Genomic DNA, 9,412 nt, shown 5'->3' with positions numbered 1-9,412 from the left:
GTCAGACATTGACACACACTGACAGCATGCTGAACACACTGGGGCATACGTGGGGACTCAGACTAGCAGCCTGCCTGGGCATCACACACCTCCGCAGCTGGCACACAGGCATATGTTCCATCGGAACAGAGCACATGCCACACATGGCACGCACATCCCCTGTGCCACACACTCACAGCCTGTAGGGCTACACAACACACCTGCTACAGACGTGTCAGGTACCTGTCATGTGTGCTGCACTGGGGTCCCGCTCAACAGGCTGTATCTGGTGAAGGTCACAGTGATATGACTCAGGGCACTATGGTCCACCACAGCACACATGCATACAGGTCAGACAGAGGCATGGACAGATATGACTCACTCATTGACCATGCCAGTGTGGCTGCCTGAGACATACCTCCCTGGACTACATGATAGGGAACATAGAATGGATCTCTCAGCATGTGGCACAGGCCAGTATGAGCCTGATGTTGGTTGCCAACATACCCTCACCAGGTATTCTACCACTATATGTGGGAAGGGTGTTGCATGTCTACATTATGCTCAGTCTCCACTGTCATTCATAGGGTATCCACTGGCTGTCAACTTGTGCTTACATGCTAGGGAAGCCACATTGATGTGCACGGGTCATCTTGCATGTGACACCCATGGCCCGATGTATAATGGCAAGGCTCCTTGGTACACACATACTGCCTTATGCTGCAGGACATGGTTTACATAGCGACCTCCATGGGTATCACACAGGTTAGGACACTAACAGTGCTGCTACACAACAACAGCAGTGTACACCGGAAGATGCATGCACCAGACACTGCCCTCAGCACAGTGAACTGCAATGTCTGTGCAGTACCAGATTCATGATTCATGGCTCACAGGTGTTACCCATCACTGACAGGTTATGCCCCATACCATGCCTGTTGTCCCCTACACATGTAGCACACATGGATAGGGGGGTGGTATCCCAAGGTAACACAGATACACACACCTCCGGGTTGTTGGCACAGCACAAACCATCAGGGCCTACTCATGTGCAGCTGACAGTGTGTCGGACTGCCATCTGGTTCATAGCCTGGCACACACAACCCTCACATACACAGGAAGACCACCTATCCTCCATAACAACACCGGCAATATGACAGTCTCATGAACTGTGTTTATAAGGCCGTACTGCATCCAGCTGAACATTGTGTGTGAGCATTACTGTAGCTACAACACTCTAGTTGAAGAGTTCACAGCATGTGGTCACCGAATTGCAGTGGAATGACATGTTACCACTACCACAACAGGTGGGAACATGCAGCACCTGTACATCGACTACATGTACACTATATGGCCCAGACCAGATGTGTAGCCCCTGCTGTAGGTCTTTCACCATAGACACCCACACTGTATGGGGACATACCACGTGCGGACCCTGCACAGTAAGACACAGTCATATTGGTATACATTGCTAATACCATTTATCCACACGAAGCATGTGTCAGACATGGTAACTACTGCAGGTCACAGGTATTTATGTGTATGTGTCACACACATACATCATGTGTGCAATGTCATTGCTGGTTTAGGCAATGGCATGCATTATGTACAAACACCCACACAAGGTCATACTGTGTGACACAACCACACGTGACAGTTGTGGGTTACCAAAACATACCTATCTGTACTCTGACAATGGTAATAGACACAGTAGCAGAGCACACTATTGGAATTACTAGCCAACTAGCCCTGTTTGGCTGTGCTGATAGTGTGGTGACATCCCCTGTGTTTACTGGGGGAGTATGCAGCATCTGGTGTATTGTAGTATTTGCCAAAAGGATCTGTTCCCTCACACTTGCATTTACACACACCCTACTACCCCCACACACATGCACACTTGCCATTTGCAGGATTCATTCCCCTACCTAACTAAGTCATGACACGTGAGAGGGACGCATTAGCAAAGCGCACTATTCGGTTTACTAGATAGTTCCTCTTCTCTGGCTATACTTATAGGGTGCTGACAACATCAGTACTTTGAAAGGGTAATGTGCATCAGGTAGTGTGATCACCTGATTGCCAAAACTAACATGTTTTTCATACGGAAATGCACACACACAAACTCCCCACATGCAAACACACACACATGTCATTTACAGGTTTCAAACTCCTACCTAACTACATTACGATACGCAGGGGAAACACATTAGCAGAGTGCGCTATTTGCATTACTGGGAGGCTTCCCTTCTCCTGCTGTACTTATAGGGTGCTGACATCATCTGTGTTTAGAAAGGGGAGTGTGCATCCTGTAGTGTGTTCTCCCAGTTGCCAAAAGGGGCACATCCCTCATACATATTCGCACACACACAATAACCCCCCTCATCCAAACACACACACTTGCCATTTGCAGGATTCAAACCACTATCTAACTATGTTATGACACTTGAGACAGATGCATTAGCAGAGCACGCTATTCGCACTACTGGGAGGCTTTCCTTCACCTGCTGTACTTATAGGGTGCTGACATCATCTGTGTTTAGAAAGGGGAGTGTGCATCCTGTAGTGTGTTCTCCCAGTTGCCAAAAGGAACATTTCCCTCATACATATCTGCACACACACAATAACCCCCTCATCCAAACACACACACTTGCCATTTGCAGGATTCAAACCACTACCTAACTATGTTATGACACTTGAGACAGATGCATTAGCAGAGCGCGCTATTCGCATTACTGGGAGGCTTCCCTTCTCCTGCTGTACTTATAGGGTGCTGACATCATCTGTGTTTAGAAAGGGGAGTGTGCATCCTGTAGTGTGTTCTCCCAGTTGCCAAAAGGAACATTTCCCTCATACATATCTGCACACACACAATAACCCCCTCATCCAAACACACACACTTGCCATTTGCAGGATTCAAACCACTACCTAACTATGTTATGACACTTGAGACGGATGCATTAGCAGAGCACGCTATTCACATTACTGCGAGGCTTCCCTTCTCCTGCTGTACTTATAGGGTGCTGACATCATCTGTGTTTAGAAAGGGAAGTGTGCATCCTGTAGTGTGTTCTCCCAGTTGCCAAAAGGGACATTTCCCTCTCACAGCCTTTCACACACACAAACCCCACTCACCCACACACACACACACTGAGCATTTGCAGGATTCGAACCCCTACCTAACTATATTATGACACTTGAGGGCAACGCATTAGCAGAGCGCACTATCCGAATTACAGGGCATCTGTTCTGCACCTGTAGTATTTCTAGGGTGCTGACATCTTCATTTCCACAGAGGTTTGTAGACGTAGTACTACCTGTCAGGTGTGGGATAGCATATATATGCATTTGCAGCCACCTATGTCAGGGTCAGATATGCACATCGCACTGGCAGGTTATGTTCTATACCATGCTTTGGGACCACAGGACCTGTAACACACAACACAACCAGTCCAGAACACCACACCCACATCCAGGACACACACTTAGCTTCCCTGGGAACAGTGCCAGGATATGCAGGTATTCACATACACCATTCCAGTTGTTAACATCAGGTACAGGCATATTGTGTGTGAGAACTACTCAGGCCTCTACCACTTTACCCTACCGTCACTACAATTTGTGGGTCCATGTGCTATGGCAGAACCACACACCACAGCCACATGGGTGAATACATATTGCACCTGTCCATCTGCAATGTGGGTACTCACTGTTCCACACCAGAGGTAGACCACCATTGTTGATATCTGCCCATGTCCACCTTTCCCTGGACATCCATATCTCATCTCCACCCCCAGGCAAGGTTGTCACTGCACACAAACTGTGTTTAGCACAAGCAGACTCTACACTTGTGTAGACTGGGATGGATGACTTCAGAGGACCCATGCTGGAGGACTATACTGGCCACTCAGCATAATCCTTGACACTTGCATCCTATGAGCATGTGTACAGTTTGCATTGGTCATGCTATCCCACATATACCCATGACTGCTCCACAACAAGACACTTGTCAGCTGTACACCGGCCATATATGCGCCGTTCAACAGACAGAGCGACCTACTACATTGCAGAGCTGTAGCCCACAGAGGAGGACATCTGTGGGCGGTTCCAGCACGGCACTTCATTCACACATACTCATTACAACACAGTGTTGACAGTGGAATCGTCCAGAGAATGCAGATAGGGCTCCCCTCAGTCTGTTATTGACGGACACCTACTGTCAGAGATCCTCAGCAACCCTCTCACAGCACACACCGACAACATGGCTGTGGCTTAGCACATTCAATCCCTGAGACCTCCACGGTGCCCCTGCTTGACAGAGGCACAGCTCACTAGCCTCACATGTCACCTTCTGTGACCTACTTTACAGTGGCACGGTAGCCTACTATCCTGGGGATGCAGATGCCAAGCACACTCTGGCTGAGCTGCCATTCCCTGGGGCAAGAAGCCTAGTATTGACCTATACACCCATATGTTCAATTGTCAGATGCACAATATTTGTTGTGCTGTTCTACTGTTTGCAGGTCTTTATTGCCATAGCATTCCCTGTTCCTATGACCAACTTGTGTATCTGTGGCAGATGTTTGCATATGACGGCGATCCACTATATCACTTATGTCTCTGTGGTCATTTACTGTGTGCACTGGGCTGATTGCTGTGTTGTGGTTGGTTCCTGGACTGACACGTACAAATACCAGATATGTGTGGCCAACTGCTACACGGAGATATGGCCTAAGTGTGTGAGCATGCCCAGTTCAGCCTTTCCATGGCATGTTGTCTGACATATGTCTCATTTATCAAAGTGTGCGAGCATGCCCAGTGTGAGCTTTCCATATGTTGTACTCTGAAGTCCAACACATATTTGGATGTGTGTGACCTTCGTCATTATCACACGTTTATGATTGTGTGCTGGGTGTCATGTTGTGTACTAACTGGCCAACTGCTTCGTGTCTGCCACAACAGGGATTATACTGTGCCTGCAGGAATTGCATAGGATACTTTGCAGACAGTTCTCAACATACTTTCATAATGACCTAACACTGTAGTACCGTATAGTGTACTGGTTCGGTATTTCACTGTAGTGGACAGTATCCTGGGCTTTAGTCCTATCACTGCTTGACATCTTCATAGTGAGCACGACAGACTGTGTAGGGGCCAGTTGTGCACATATGACCATGTTGCAATATGTTCAGATATGGACTACCTACACCAGGCTCGTCCAACATTGCTAGTGTATTCCACAACATGAGTGGACATTGGCAAACACTAGCGATGTTCTGTAGGCCATTGCTGATGGTAGTCACAGGGTGTGTTTGTCCTTCGACACACATTGTAACTGGAGTTTGCCATTACATATGTCATGGTTGGTATACTGTGCCTCTGTCTACCTCTGACATAACAGTGATACCCAGGGTAGCCTACCATCTCCCATACACTCATCAGGATGCCTCTTGAGGGGTGTCAATATGTGGCACTCTGGCTGACCTGTACCAGGAGTTTACTGCAGTGTGGGGGTGCCTTCTGTGTTATGGATCATTCTGTACAGCTTGTCCTATGTATGTCAGTGCTGGGGTTCAGGACTCTCATGTGCATAGCTCACTGCCATTCAGATTGTACAAGGTGCAACATGTTCATTCATTCCAGGTTGGACATGGCATCATACATCAGGCACAGCTTTCCTGTAGCCGGGAAGGATGGCAGTGTGTGGGGCTGCAGTTTGTTTACTCAGGCAACACATGGCATCTGTTCAGGCTCTTTGCTACCCCTGGTGGGGTACTGTTGTGGACTTTACAGTTGTTGGAGGTGTCTGCTGCGGTATATCCCACAGGGGCTATTGTAGTCAGTTGTGATGCTGATGGAGGATGGCTGCAGAGCCAGAGTGAGTTCCCCTTATCTACATCTGCCAGCCTTCATGTTTGGGTGGGTATATGGCACATGTTTCTGTGAACACTACAGACACATGTTTGTCCAGTGCAGGTTATTTATCACCTTTTGTACCCAGGTCTCACATTACATGTTAGGTGCCTCATGGATTAACACCTGTGTGGTAATTTGTGGGCACTTACTGTATATCCACAGTGGTTGTCTATACACATTTCTGCGATTAGCTTGCTGACTTGGCTATGGCTACAGTTGTTTGTTTGTAGGTGGCCCTTTTGTGGGTTGCTTGTGTCAGCTGGGGGTCGGATACGGTGGGCTGTTTGTACTCCTCTGCATACATGCTCAGTCACAGTCCTTCCATGTTGGCCTATACCTATGGGACATGTATACAGAACGGGGGTGGGGGCAAGACCAGGCCTTGTGGGATGCCACTCATATCCGCTTTGTAGTCTGGCATGGATGCAGCATGTCTGACCATGTCAGTTCTGTCCTTGGTCTGCTTTGCAACCCCTCTACTGACATAGGGGTGTATATTTAAGCTGGTGAACATATCCATACTGAACACGTACGGTGTGGTCTAGAAGCATGTGCACGGTCCAGCTACGCTGTGTGGACCACATAGCCCTCATCAATGACCTTAATGACTGCTTCAAATGGGTCAGACATGTTTAGGGGCCGGTTCTGCAGTTACAACAGCCACAGTGTGTCGGGTCCGGTATCAGTAGGTCCACATTAGCCTTCTGTCTGCGGTACATACTGATCCTTTCCATAGCTGTGCAGAACAAGCTTGTCAGGATACTGGGGTGTTAGTTTGCAGTATCCATTCAGGCAACACCTTTGTTGTGATGGACCACTGTTGTTGTACACTGCTCTTTGGGTACATACCCTGTGGTAAGGCTGACATTGGCCAGTAGTGTGATTTTACATTCCATTACTCTTGGGGTCCATGTTGGCCTCAGCACAGGACACCATCACATACCTTTGCTGCTGTGTGTTCTGCTTTGCAGATGATGGCTGTTACCTCAGCATCTGCAATGTCAGGGGACCATCTGCTGGGATAGGTATGTTGCACTCGGGGGGGTGGGGGGTGTTTGCACTGCACCTGACAGGTTGTATGTTAGCAATACGTGTGTGTGTTTGGTATGTTGTTTGTAATATCTGTGTGATTCGGAGCATATCTGTGGATGCCCAACATGGTTCCTACCATCAGTTGGGTAAGCCTTGTGATTATCCTTAGTGTCCTGTACGTGTTGTATCTTCATAGGTTCATGGGTTCATAGTAGGCTAGACACCCTAGGCCATTGGTAAGCTTAGCTAGAGTGTGTGTGTCTTTCGCCACCCCTTGCTATGTTCAATTATGGCCATTTATGAGGTTCTTCACTGTGCCTCTGTCTGGTCGTGACACAGTGGGGACCCCCAGTATACATGTACGGTCATCCATCCACTTGGCAATATTCCTGTTGAGGGGTGTCAGTGAGGGGCTCTGCCTACCATGGATTGGAATCCTGTTTCTGGGTGTGGGGAGCCTATGGGTTATGTATCTGTCCCTCCAGCACATCTTATTTCATTATGTGTTGAGGTTGACATCTGTGACTCTCACAGCTCCAATGGCTTTGATTTCCTGTGGTGTAGCATGTCCATTACTCCTGTGTTGGACATGGCCTGGTACAACAGACATACAATGCCTCTGTGTATGCAGTGTGTGACTGCAGTCAGCTGGGGTGTCTACAGCCAGGCAGCATATGACATATATTTCGCACCCTTTATCCTGTTGGTGGGGTAACTATGAGGTCTTCCAAACCGCTGCAGGTGTCACGTATGGTACATCCCATATGAGTCATTGTACTAGATTATGGGTCTGATAAGGGAACAGTACAGCGGCACAGTGACCCCTGTTGATGTTGGTGTGAATCCTTTCATGATACGGTGTCCAGTATCAACAGTCTTCATAGCCACATTGGCATTGTGGCTGTCACATGACAGATTAATGTCGACCTGTGTCCCTAGGTCCCTGATGACTCCTTGCATACATAATGGTTTGACACCTATGTGGTACTTTGTGTACCTTGTCTGGTATTTGGTGGGACATCCATACTGTCCAGTGTCTTCGGATGTCTGGGTGTGGTTCTTGTGTGTGAGTGTGGTCTGTCGCATGCTACAGACTGTACAGCAGTTTTGACTACAGTTATGTGCACATGGGTGGTGTCCGCTGCTTTGTGCATTGTCAGTTACCTGGCTATATGGGTGTCTGTGCTGCATATGGATACTCCCCCTACTTTGATGTCTTGGTGCAGGTGTTGGGGCCATAACACATGGTATGTGGTATAACCTAGTAGTGCTGGTGTGGTATCACTAGGCCTGCAGCAGGCTTCTGTCACTGGACAGGCATCAATGTTCCCCATAATGGGAAGTGCCTCAGGGGCATGCATATTGCAGTTTACACATCTGGCATTGGGCAGCATTACCCTTATGTTTCCTACCACTTATGTTTTCTAGGGTGGTGGGTAGTCTTTTAGCCTTGCCTACATACGGCTCTATGGGCGGCAAAGGCCTTATCCAGTATCCAGACGCACGGGTAACAGCTGACAGCCACTCCTGTAACAGCAGCATGGCTTGTCATGCTTGACATCTCCAGCGGACACACATTACACCCTCTTGGACTGACAGCTGTAACTGTGCCAGCTGTTAAACATGAGCATTCTGTGTTTGTACTGTGGCATCATTCTTGGTGAGGGTTGGATGCTGCACACAGCCAGTGTCATCCGCCCTGGGGTACATACTGGAGGGACCATCCATGTCTCATTTGTTGTTGACCAGGAGGTACATCTCAGGTAATTCACACCAGCATGGACATTGAGTGCATCATATTTCTGCTTGCTTTGGGGTGACCTGCGTACTTGTGTTACGTGGCATTTTGTGGCTACCTACAAGCAGCTTACTCTACCCTTTCCCTTGTTCAGTCTGGTGAGTGGGACAGCTGTGTTTCTGCCTATACAGACACCTATTACGACTGTATCAGGCATTTGTTTCTCCTTCGGGCCTGTGACTGTTTGGCACACCAGCTTTGCGTACTATTCGTTGCATGTGCTATGTTTGAAGGTTGTGGTTGCTTGTGATCTACTTTGGAGGCGTCTGTTTGTGTGGTGTGTTTGTAATTGAGGCCTCCGGGAATATTTGTCTGTGTTTATGTGTTTGGTTTACAGTTGTGGTAGGTCTATGTGGGACTGGGTTCGTGGTGTATGTGGTTACCTTCTCCTCCTGACTAGTGTTGACAGTACTGGCTTGTTGGAGCTCAACCTCTGCTTTGGATACATGGATGCATCTATCACATATGTTTGTATTTATTCGGAGGTGTTGTGGTTGTCTGTGTACTTGGTACTGGCGTCACATTGCCTCTGGATTCATAGGTTATACTTGTTGTGGCTGGACTTAGTGGATTGTATGTGTGGACATATGTTGTTGCCATACTACTGGTCAGTGATTACTTCCCTTTTATGTTTGCTCTATCATGTGGTATCTTCCTCATTCTCTTGCATGGTTTGGTAATGGCTGGAGC

Source organism: Protopterus annectens, chromosome 4.part0, assembly GCF_019279795.1.
Source record: "Protopterus annectens isolate FY-2018-M chromosome 4.part0, PAN1.0, whole genome shotgun sequence".
Lineage (NCBI taxonomy): Eukaryota > Metazoa > Chordata > Ceratodontiformes > Protopteridae > Protopterus > Protopterus annectens.
This window is presented reverse-complemented; position numbering follows the sequence as displayed.